The sequence below is a fragment of the Anoplolepis gracilipes genome, chromosome 8 (genome assembly GCF_047496725.1).
Source record: "Anoplolepis gracilipes chromosome 8, ASM4749672v1, whole genome shotgun sequence".
NCBI lineage: Eukaryota > Metazoa > Arthropoda > Insecta > Hymenoptera > Formicidae > Anoplolepis > Anoplolepis gracilipes.
In genome coordinates, this window is record NC_132977.1 from 12,657,685 (window position 1) to 12,671,025 (window position 13,341).

A 13,341-nucleotide genomic window follows, 5' to 3' on the forward strand; every position below is an offset into this window, starting at 1 on the left:
TTTTATCTGTATGTAATAAGTGCAAATAAATTGTTTATTATTTATAATACATATTAGGCATTGAGTATTTAATTATCTCTATTTTGTATTTTATACCATAATGTGTGTGAAAAAAGTTATGAATACATGTATTTACAATAATAATAAATATATATATTTATATAATATATATATTGAATGCTATTATAAAAATACGTTTTTAAAATTTCATTCATTAAATCATCAATTTTATTCGCACGCACGCACGCACGCACGCACAGAGTTAGATGACAAAATCCATATTCAAACATGTAGTATGTATTTATTTTGTCTTAAAAAAATTATTTCAAAAATTTGAAAACTTGATACTATAGTATATTACGCTCTTTTTGATGTAATCCAATTTAATGGATTAACACTTTTTAAAATATATACGAAAAGATATTTTGTCTATATGTTAAAAATTGAAAAAGTTATATAAAATATATTAAAGTTAATATACACTAAAGTGTGTCCTACATAAGCTTATCTTGTAATTTCAATAGTAATTTATTTATTTTTTATTAAATTTTATTAAATATACTTTATTAAATATACTGTTATACGTATGTACATATATACACACATCTATATGTGCGTGTTAACTAAAAAAATAATTTTTTAATTTTTTAAATTTAATTTGTTATATAGAATTATAACCTTTTCAATTATACTATTTTAGTTACAGAATATCTCGTAAATTTTGAAAACATTGTAAGAACATTTTAATAAATTTGTATATGTAATATGAATACATGTTTATACACATATAATTAAAAAAAAAAATTTTTAGAAAATGTATTATTTTTAAAATATAATTGACTATATAATTTAAAATATTAATGTATTTAATGTATATTTATCTAATGATATATATTATAATTATAATTCTTATTAGATACAGTCAGACCTCTTATCCTACGACATTTTCGGTCCAGAATCTTCGCCTTAAACTTCTGATCCTACGACAAAAATTTTAGAGTGGGGGTATAATTCTTCTTTCGCAATCGTAGCATGAGATGATTTTTTGTCGGATAAGAGGTTTCGTAGCATAAGAGGGTCGTAGGATAAGAGGTCTGACTGTAGTTATTTTAACTTAAATCTGATTTTAAGGTCAAGTTGACAACGTAGACAGGTAAATTAGTTAAGGTTTACCTATAAAATTTGAAGAAAGTATTGATGAGATGTTATAGTTTGATATATTTTAATGTTATTAGAATAATTTGATTGATAAAATAAGATTTTGAGTAAATTCACTAAACTCAAAATATTCATTTTTTCAACCTAATAATAGTAGAATACTGTCAAACTACTTTTTGTCAATTTAACGTATTAGAATATATCAAACTATAAACTCGCGTTTATACAATAAGTGTAGTAATTCTTAGGCCCAGTTCGACAGTGGCCAGTTAGCTTAACTAGTAGTTAAGTAGTGATGCCAACCACTGAAACGAAATTCGATAAGCTATTTACAAGGTTAGATTTTGACAAGTTGCATTTTCGCAAAATATTAAGTAAAATATTAAAAATATATACACGTATACATGGACGTAAGAAATATATTTCTTACGTCCATGCACATATATATTGACAACTAAAATAATTAATTTCCAGCTTCGTTCTCATTACGATACCTCATCGCATAACAAAAATGGATATCAAAACAAATCGTACACGAGCACCAAATTTTTGTCAAGATGAAAAATTGGTACTTATATCATTAATAAAAAAATATAAATTAAAAATAGAAAATAAGCGGACTGATGCTGTGAGTATTAGAGACAAAGAAGAGACTTGGCTAAAGATATTGGACGAGTATAATCAACAAAGCAATCGCCCTCGCGAATTAGGAAACATAAAAAAATTCTGGATCAATGCTAAGAAAGACGCCAAGAAGTTGTATGCAAAAAATAAAAGGGAAACATATCTCACAGGTAATTTAATTAACATTCATTTGGGCATCAATTATTTGGGCACTTTTAATTATGAGCAAGAATTAATTTTTATCATATATATTTGTTAGGTGGTGGATCCTCAAATATTGTGACTGATGTTGTAACTGATGTCATTCACAAAATAATTGGACCATCCATCGATGGACTGATCAATCCGTTTGATTCTAACAAGCACATTTCGAATGATGTAAGAACACCATCAACTATAATAAATCTACTAGATGATGATATGGAGAATGATGATCCAAATCATATAAATGTTTTCCAGGTTTGTCAATATCATACAATCTTTTTGTTTATTGAGATTTTACATAAAGAACCTTACACTATTTTAATGAGATACAAAAATTTTCAGCATTTAGTAAAAAGCGGAGAATTGAAGAGTTGGGTGGAATATAATCCTCAAAAATTGAAAACAATTATCAGTTCGCCGCTTTCCAATGCAAAAAAAGATATTTAGTGTAAATATAAGCCTCCAAAAACAGTCGAGTCAAAAAAAGTTCCAACAATGAAGAAACATTGAATCTTATGGAGACAAAAACAGAACTAGCAAAGTTAATGATGAAGAACATTGAAGCCAAGCAGCGAATTGAAACAAAAATAATTTAAAAAAACTCGAAAAAGAGCAACTTGCAGTTAAATTATTCAAAATAAAACTTAGAAAAGCAAATAGAGGAGAGCCTGTTTCTTCCAATTCAGATAGTGTGTTGTCATCTGAATCTTCAGAAGAGATTCTTTAATCTACATGTATATATGAGGCTTGTTTCCTATTCTTGCATTGATGAACTAGTGCTCACTGGTGCAATAAGTTAGAATGAGACAAGTATATTTTGTCTCACTGAAACTTATTGAACCAGTGTGCACTAGTTCATCAGTGCAGAAATAAAAAACAAGCCTATGAACGGGCAAAGAAGACGTACTGGTTATCGATCGTGTAACTTTTCTGTTAGAGTGAAAACGTGAAAAGTGAAAATTTATCAGTGATTCCGCCACGCAAGCGGAATCACTGATAAATTTTCACTTTTCATGTTTTTACTCTAACAAAAAAGTTATATAATCGATACCCTAATGATGATAATAGAAATTAATTTGTTTTTTTTGTTTATGATATTAATTTAAAGGAAACGTTAAAGCAATGCGTTTGTGTTAATATATATATATATATATATATATATGTATATGTCAATTGACTATTTTGACAACACTAAAAATGTAAATATTTTCTTGCATACATAAGAGTACATTAACTCTCTGACCTATACATTAATTTAATTTTTTTGATAAAATGCACTGATAAGTATGTATAGAGGATTAAGTACAGATCGGCTAGTACAGCGACAGTACAAAATTATGTATATATATTTACTGTTTGGCTATTGTAACGACATTGCTATTTTCTATGAATCGGTTATTTTAACTATATTTCAAAATTAATAAAGAATTTATTCCTTAAAAATAATGATTATCCGTCAAATAAAGGCAATTTTTACAAATACTTGTATTCTTGAAAATTTGATTTATCAAAAAAGGTTATTCACTCTTTTATTAACAGCAAAATAGCGCTAATAACAATGTCTGACAAAAAAAGCATTTTCTTTTTTCAAGGATCGTGGCATATATTTTTAAGCAGATTTGCTGAATCTAAATCTCATTGGAAAAATAGTCTAGCTCTTATGAATTTTGAAAAAATTAAGGTTAAATGTGTAAAAAATGGATTTTCATTATATATTAAGTATAGTCATATCTCAGTAACCTGACATGATAGAAAGGTGTTCGACCACTCAAATGGAAAAATTAAAAAAACCTTTCCTTTTACGAAGATAATATGCATAATTCCTGAAAAAACTAATTTAGAAAAAAACATACGTTAAGTTGATTAAAAAAGCTACTTTCATTAATTTAACTTAACAAAACCTATATGTAAATTTAACTCAGCTGAAATAGCAATAACAATTTTGTGTTTAATATATATATACCTTTTTTTATTTTTTCTAATATATTCAAATGTGATTATTAGTTTTTTTGTGACATTAATTTTTTTTTAAATTAACGATTAACTTTCAACAATTATTTGTCCGTAAAAAATCTTGCATTAGTGTTAGAAATTTAATATAGTCATGTTTTTGGCCTATTTCAGCTGGGTTAGTGTTAGAAATTTAATATAGTCATGTTTTGGCCTATTTCAGCTGAGTTATATATGTATAAGTTATGTAAGCTTTAAAAGTTATGTAATGATAAATTAATGTAATAAAAGTAGCATTTTTTTATTAATTTAACATCGTTTTTTCTAAATTTTTTTTAGAAATTATAGATATTATCTTCTTTCGCAAAATGGAAAGGAAAAAAATTAATTTTTAATTTAAGCGGTCAAACACCCTTCTATCACGTAGAAGTTATCGAGATAAGCTACTTAAAGATAGAGAAAATCGTGATTTTTTTTTACATCTTTAACTTTAATTTTTTAAAGATTTTTATAAGTTAGGCTATTTTTACAACCAATTTTGGATTTAACATACCCAAATTTACTTAAAAATATATGTCACAATCATCCTTGAAAAAGTCCTTGTTGGACAATGTAATATGTAGGTAAAAAATATTGAGTTTTTTAATGGAAACAAAATCTAAAACATTTTTGAAAAAACAATACTTACAATATTTTGCCATTTTCTTGTGCCCCTTCTCTCTTTCAGCTATGCACTAAAATAGGTGCATGATAAAATAATTAAGTGTATAAATTACACATTTTATTTTTGATGCATAAAACGTTATATGTATAACAAGATATAATATGCATTGTAAAGCATACTGTAATGATAAATGTAATAAATATAACCTCTATGTAAAAGTCAATCAGTTTTAAATAGATACATATTGAACTAATTTTAAAGTGAGAACTTTATGAAACTCGGGAATTAATAAAATGCACCAAATCAAGGACAGCATTATTACACAATACAGTATTTATTTTCATACAAAGTATATATTACACATAAAATATGCGCGTTTTGTTTAGTCATGCACATAGAAATATTTTATTAGCATATGCCATCCAATATAAAATCAAAGAAACAAAACTATTGTTTTTTTGCAATAAATTACGAACTCAACTTGCACGTCATTTGGTAACAGTTCTTCGTAATGAACCATGTGAAAAAGTTTGCCGTATTACTCAACAAACATCCAGAAATATTGCAAATAATAGACACTCTTCAGAAGAATGGAAACTTCAAATTTAACACGCAAACCGAACTAAATACTGGACAATTACTTGTTAGTAGACGTTATATACATAGATATATTATATAATTGCTATGTAAATAATATGTAACTAACGTAGATGTTACATGTAATGTACACGTTAGTTGTAATTTCCCACTCATGAGTAGAAATCAATCACTATGAGTAGAAAATTACAATTGACGTGTACATTACATGTAACATCTACGTTAGTTACAAGTATATAGCAGTTATATATCTGTGTTTGCTGGGTAACTGCAATACATCTCTTCTTTAATAGACGTCGAACAGGAGAAATGAAACGAACAGAGATAGAAGCTTTTGAACGTTATGCACAAGTAAATAATTATCTACTTTTAGTAAATTAGTAAGTAATTATTTATAATAATTATTATCTTGTATATTTGTATTTATATAAACGTTAAGCGTCATTAAATTCTAATGAGCGAAATAAATTCTCCTCTTCCTTAGTATTGTGGCAATCCTTATCCGACGACTGTTTACTAATGCTCGTGTGTCATCGCAATAGTGGCAAATTTACATTCTCTTGAAATATGAAATGTAATATGAAATTATTATATCAAAAGCAAAAATCCTTTTTGCACCTAATTTTAAGTCGAAACACCTGCTTGGCACAAAATAATAATAACTTAAAGTGATTATATGCCGAATAAAGTGATTCATTGATTAAAAGCTATTTTTAACTGCTACAAGTAGGAACATTATTTTGCTGTCAGTGTGCTCCGCTATTTTTCTTGTTAAAGAAAATTGAGTCTAAGATTCTTCTAAGATTACCATAGTGTAGGCTGAAAATTAGAAAATATAAATTTTTAAATTCTAAATATGCATAAAATATGCAAACTTATATTACATTATATCTTATATTAATGTTACTTACAAGAAACTTTAATAAACTGCACTCTCACAGTAAAAAGAGTGCTGCAAGTAAAGATATTTAAATAAAAAGGAATCATATAAACATTTTAAGTAATTAAAATTCAATCATGATATATTTGTCCGTCGTTTTTTTAGTAGAACATACATTATTCATCATCAAAGTATTTATATATTACGTTTTTATCTTACATCCTTCATATAGCAGCCTTTAATATGCACTAAGTGTGGTATAGTGCGGATGACCGAATTTGCTATAATTTTACCTATGGCCGCATGAATTTGATGTAGTAACCTGGTGCCAATTTAAAATCGAAGAAGAAGATCCATTGGGAGCTTTCTGTTTTCATTTCATAGCAATACCTGTTAATATATTATTACACATATGAATAATATCTTTTTTTGCACATATTATATTCGGTGTATACAAAAGATACTGTGACTAACATTGACGTAATATTTGAGGAATGTGGTTTGTCTATCACATGGATTATCCAGCGAAATAAATAAGAAAAATTCACCATTCTTGTCGCAATAGTAGATCTTCATTGTTTATCAGTTTTCTAAATGGCTCACATCTTACAGTAAGTAAAAACGCTAATACATTTACTTCTAAAATTACTAACTCTATATTCATTCGATATAAATGTTTTATTTTCAATAGGTGTCAAACATAACTATGGCGATAATATATCTATATAATGTGTGAAATTAGTAAATGTCCAAACAATCAAATTGCATCATTTATGTACATATTTACTTGTACAACTCTTCAGAGAACACTGTTTCTTTCTATTGCATCTCATGGTGAGCCTATATAACTATTTACAGGTATAATTATTTACACAAAGATTCTTATATAATATCCTGCAAGTCCTAAGAATTGTTTAATGTTTTTCGGCGTTTTGGGTTTTGGAAATTGTTGTACTGCTTTTAATTTTTTCGGATCTGGTTTTACTCTGTCCCTGCTAATTACGTGTCCTAGATACGTTACTTCTGTTTTCAAAAATTCGCATTTATCTGGTTGCAATTTTAGATTAGCCTTACGGAGTCGTTCTATTAAAGCGTTATATTTTCTTTCATGCTCTTCTAAAGAAGTAGCGTAGATAATCGTCCATGTAGACGAATAATTCTTGTCTTTGTAACCCAGTTAATACTAAGTCCATTAGGCGTTGGAAAGTAGCAGGTGCGTTTTTTAGACCGAAAGGCATCCGGTTGAATTCATAGTGTCCATAAGGAGTTGTAAAAGCTGTTTTATGACAGTCTTCAGGATCCATTTTAATCTGGTGAAATCCGGATGCTAAATCGCATATCGAAAAATATCGCGCTCCTCCTAATTGATCTAATATATCGACAATATTTGGTAACGGATATGCGTCCCCAATGGTTTTATCATTTAAGGCGCGGAAGTCTAGAACCATCCTCCATCGCTTATTTCCTTTTGAATCCTCCTTTTTTGGTACTATCCATATGGGAGTATTGTATGGAGACTGTGAATGTTTTACGATTCCTCCTTCAACGAGTTCCTCTATCTGTTTATTTATTTCTTCCTTATGCGTCTGAGGAAAACGGTATTGTCGAGTATTTATAGGTTGATTGTCTGTAGTTGGTATTTTATGTTGTAACACGTGCGTTGCAGTTAATTTTTCTCTCGGAATATAGAATCTATCTTGACTGTCCGTTATTAACTTTATTATACTGTCTCTCTCGATTCCGTTTAAATGTTCCAATCTTAATGATTGTATAATTTCGGTGAGTCGACCGTCTTTTTCTTCTTCGGTGATTGTTAAACATTTTTCACTTTTGATTGGTAAACTTTATGTTTTGATTTGCGCGAGGCTTTGGAATTTTTTATAATTTCTTGAGATTGATTTAATAATAGGGAAGAAACTTCTGAAGACGGTTTATTTTTGTATTTAAATTTTAAAGATTTTTTTTCATTTGAACTATTTTCTTGAGCTCCCTTAAAATGCTCTTCTTTGGTAACGTGAGAGGTTTCTGATTTAATTTTATTTGTTTTTGTAAATAGTCCAACCTGCGTAAATTTAAAATCTGGGAAGGATAAAAGACTTCTTCCCTTATAGGTTTTCGTCGAATCACGTAGTAAGATTTGGTAACTTCCCTTCTCGTAATCGACGGAGCTAGGATTTTCTGTCGAGGTTTGGAAATTTCCCTCCGAAATCCTAGAATTATCTCCCTTTTGGAAGGCTTGGTAACCTCTGGAGATTTTGGAATTAGTTAATTTTTTAGGAGAGGTAACTTTCCCCTCCGAGGATGGTTGGATTTTCGAAATTTTTAGGAGAGATTTGGTAACTTTTCTCTCCGGAAAATTTTGAATTATTGATGTTTTTAATTTCCCTCTCAATTTTATTTTTATTATTATTTTCAATTTCTTCTTGATTAATTTTTTCTTCTTCGTCTTCATAATGAGTTTCTTCGATGGTAGGATTTTGTTGATTTTCTTCGTTTTTTATTTCGTTATTTGTAAATTCTTCTTCCGTTGGATTAGTTAAAGTTTCCTCTGGTTCGTGATTGTTGAATAAATCGCTTAAAGATTTCAAGTGTAAGGTAGGAACTTGAACTTCCATTTCTTCATCCAGAGTGCTTATAATGTTTAAATATGCTTTTCCATCGATGTTTTCAACGATAGTATCTCCTAAATGAATTCCAGGTGCTATTTTTAATCTTGGTATATATCCGACTTTTATCTCTGGGTTTTCCACTCTTACGTAAAATACTGATTCGGAATGGGGAGCCACTGTAATAGTTTCAGGTGACAAGAAAGGTATGTTTATTCCGGAAATGTTTAAATGTTCTTGGGCGTAGTCGATTTTCGACGAGGTTTGTTCGAAAAAATCATTTCCGAGAATCCCAGATTGCGAGATCGGGAAATCGTTAGAAACGATATGGAAAGTAACCGGTCTTTCGAAGAGAATTAGCGGATTTAATTTCGCCCAGAGTGTAAACAGGATAATTATTTATACCGTTTAATTTTAAGATGTTCGTACAGTTAATACTTATTCCTTCAGGTACGAAGTTTTTTTTAATAACGTTTGGTCCAGATCCTGTGTCTAACATAAAAATTATCTTAATCGTGGCACTTATGGTTATTTGGACGGTAGGCACGCGACTCTGTTTGTCGAGATTTACGGTTATGGGTCTTATTTTTGTTTCGGCTTTACCTACTTGACTACTTGAGTTTTGTGTGGGCGCTTTTCTTGTTCGGTCCCCTGCTGCGCACCCGATGTCGAGGGGCCAATGTAGTTTCCCTGTGCCTTGTTCCTTGCAGTATTGACAAAACAATAAGTTTCCGGTTCTTCCCTGTTGGTTCATGCTGGATCGGCAATCCTTTGCAACATGCTTGTAATTATACAAATTTGACACGTGATCTTGGGCTGATTTTCATTTTGTTTCCTCCAACAGTTGTTAGCTGAAGGTCCAGGTTTTTCGCACCATTGACAAATTATTGAAATTCTGTTAGTTGTATTGTTCACGTTATCTTGTTGACAAATTTTTGCATTGTGACCGGATTTTAAACATAATTGACATGTAATTAATTTTTCTTGTATTATATTGACCGACCGACAGACTTGAGGGTCGCGATACCGGCACTTGTCCGCGGTGTGTCCTTGTTTTTTGCAAATTTTTTGGCAGATTAGAATGTCCGTTCCTAAATCTGTGCGGTTGTTAGTGGTCTGAGATACCTGTAAATATTTTCTGCAGTCATTGGCCACGTGCCTTTGCTTATAACAGATTTGACAGATTTCTCTTGAGCTGGCGTTTTTTTGTCTTCCTGAGTGGTCTATTCCCTGTCGTAATTCTGTCATTTCCCGAAGCTTTCTCTCTATTCTTAGAGCGTCGGCTACTGTCGCATCTGTTTCTAAAGTTTTCGAGATTCTTTGCTCGATTTCTGGTTTTAATTCTTTAATGAAGCATTTGTTCATGTCCTTTTCTAATGATGCCTTAATACTCTGATCAACCGCAATATTTCCTGCGGTTTTATATGCTTCTAAAATTTGTTTTCCTAGGAATTTAACTCTGTTTGCTCTATTACTACATTTTCGTCGTCCTTTTGATATATACACCCTAATTCTCCTTGCAATTGATAAATATTTTTAGTTGGCCCGTATATCTGCTTTAAGTAAGTGGTTAATTGTGAAACGCTATCAAAATTTTGATCTTGTATCGTGCGACGGGCTTCACCGATTATTCTCGTTCTTATTATTCTTGTTAGCTGTGGTTCTGTTTCTTTAGGTAGCATAGATTTTGCTTCTTCACATCCCTCGATAAAATAATTTAACGGAATATTTTGACCGTCAAAATAAGGAACGGCCTCGATGTATTTAAGAGTAGCGAAAGGATTATTCTGCGTCATGGTGTTATCGTAAAAATTTTCTAACTCTATTTTAGATTCGGCGTCGTTTACAGAAATATCGCTATCGGGCGTGCCACTGGCATAGGAATGTTGTTCACTACTTCTCAGTGGTTACTTCGATTGAAGAAAAATTAATAATTTTCGGAGATCGTGTGGAAGTAGATGTAGTAGGTGTTGAAGTGTAAGATGGTTCTGGTTTATCGAATTTCGGCCGTTTATGTTTCTCTAGCGCTAATTGAAAATTTCGTTCTATTTCATCTTTATCGGTTTGCCCTCTAGTCCCTTTACTCATTCCAGCTTAAGATCACACATTTCAATCAATCCCGGACGAGCCCCCAATTTTTCAGTATGTTACGTCCAGGCCCGTAAAGAGGATGGGTCAGAGGAAAAGCGTAACAAGAACTGTTCCGATGTCAAAAAGTCTTATCGACGAGTGACTCGGTCGAACGAGCTGCAGGTTAGCAAACAGGTAAACGACGGCTGTCGTTATTACTCTGTTATGCGAACGCTCTCTCGGTAATCTCTTTTTGGTAAGAGAATCGAATCTCTTTTACGCGGGACGGGACCTTGTGTAATCTTTTGCGTGGAGGGAGTTAAATAAGTTTACCGATCATTTAATTTTTAGATTAACATTTATTCAATTAATTCTTACCACTTTACATATGATCTTATCAATATCGGCTTTAAAATTATTTGTATGAGTGTGTGTGTGTGTGGATCGCGGGTGTTACATAAGTACGGAGGTCATCAACCAGAAAAGAGCGGAAACGAGTGCGATTCTAAAGATTCTATCCTGGTTGGTATTTGTTACAATAGTTTATGAAGAGAAAAAAAATAATAATAATAAAGATTTGCGAACAGTGTTATGTATGTTACGGCGCGATGTCGATGTCTTCGAAGATGCTATCTATAATGCTGAGGAGAGCGGAATCGGACATGGATGCAAGCTTTGATTCTAAGGAGGGAAGCGCAGAGGTGTCAGAGTCTGCTGGAGAGTATTCCAAAGAGGAGTCGGGTAATTCTATCGTGTGGTTCGATGAATTATCCGAGAGGATTACGGACGAGGAATCGGAAAATGTTAGAGGAGACGACAGCGGTGAGTCATCGGATATATCGATGACCGAAGGTGAAAGAGGTACGGGGGAATACGATGGGGAAGGAAAATCTATTTCAGGGTAACTATGGGTAGATGGGAAAAGCGTTTTTAACGGGGTAGAACAGCGCGAGTACTGCGGTGAAGAAAAGGGGGAATCTGTTGGTTTCGTTCACGGTCGTGTCGTCCGATCTATTGTCTCGATTTGCTCGCAAGAATCGGCGGGTCGGCGCGATTTTAGGCACTTTAAATAAAGAACAAGGTTGAATAAAGGGGAAAGGAGACGATGAGAGAAAGAAAAAAAAAACAAAAGAGAAGGAAATTAAACTTACTACTTAGGCAGATTGGTTGCGTTTTAGCTGCTGGTGTAGTTGTGGCTCCAGTTGTGGTCTTACTCGGCGGGTGGTCTTTGTTGAGCACTGACTCTAATACGTTTTAAGACGTAATCGGAACTCCCGCAGTGTAAAACGAATTGCTTGAGTCAGCGAACGATCGAAAAATCTGTGCCGAATGAATCTGATGCTGTACTATCGACTAATTTTAATTTTGTGGTGTTCGTAATGCGCGAGTCTTCCCTTTTTATATTAAATCTTGAGGGCGTGTTAACAATTTGGGCGGGAGTATTTTTGAGATTTTGACGTGTAAAAAGCTGTCGTTCGGTGAGATCCTTCTCCTCCTTATTTTTGATTGTTGCTGATTGGTGGGCTCTGTACGGCCTCTTAGGAAATTTGGAGATTCTTCATTTGGTTATGAGCTGGGATTATCCAGCTGTCTCTATCCATTTATTTATTTAGGGGATCTCGCTATCGATCCTTTTTGGTCATTTCTTTGAACATCGATTTCAATGTTTAAAACATTTTTTCGTTCCGCGGCTCTCTTATGACTGGTCGGGCAATTATTGCTTTATCTTTATAGGAGGTAAAGACGTGGAGCCGACAGTGCGTAGCGGCGTTATTTGTTTCTTTCTTAAGATTATGCAGCTGTGTTTGTCGATTTATTCATTTAGAGGATCTCACTATCGATCCTTTCCGGTCGTTTCTTTTGACATCGTTTTCAATGTTTTAAAATATTTTTCGTCGCGCGATCCTTTTTATGATTAGTCGGGCGATTATTGCTTCATTTTCGTGGGAGGAAAAACGTGGGGCCGACAGTGCGTAGCGGCATTATTTGTTTCTTTCTTAAGATTATGCAGCTGTGTTTGTTTGTTTCGTTGTTTAGAGGATTTCGTTATTGATCCCTTCCGGTATTTGTTTAGATATCGTTTTTATTAGGTCTAAACATTATTTGATAATAACGGTTCTTTTCTATTGCGTGACCGATCGGACGATTATTGTTCATTTCGTGGGAGGAAAAACGTGGAGCCGACGTAACAGTAACATCAATGTTATAATTTCCCACTCAACAATGTAATTGCAATATAACATGCTTTATATACAACATTTATATTGTTGAGTGAAAAATTATAACAATGTTATATTACTGTTGTTTTATGTTTACTAGGCATATAGTCACACTTCATTCTTTAAAAGCAAATAATTAATATAAGAAATATTGTGTTCAAATATATAAAAGCGGATAAAGCAGATATATCTATTTTTCTGTTATGTATACGTTTAGATACATTTAAATAAACGTATAAAAGACGATAAATTAGCAAAAATGTGAAATGTTTTGAATATTGAAAATATAGAATGGGCCCCTCCATCGCCCATTCCCGTGAGAACACAACCAAAATATTTTATTTATATTTACGTCTCTCCGATTTTAAT

The 13,341-nt window shown here is 31.8% G+C and overlaps 1 pseudogene; it reads right to left on the minus strand.

Annotated features, from left to right (window-relative positions):
- Window positions 1-7,183: 7,183 nt before the first annotated feature.
- LOC140668866 (uncharacterized) lies at window positions 7,184-10,479 on the minus strand (annotated as a pseudogene).
- Between the last annotated feature and the right edge of the window lie 2,862 nt (window positions 10,480-13,341).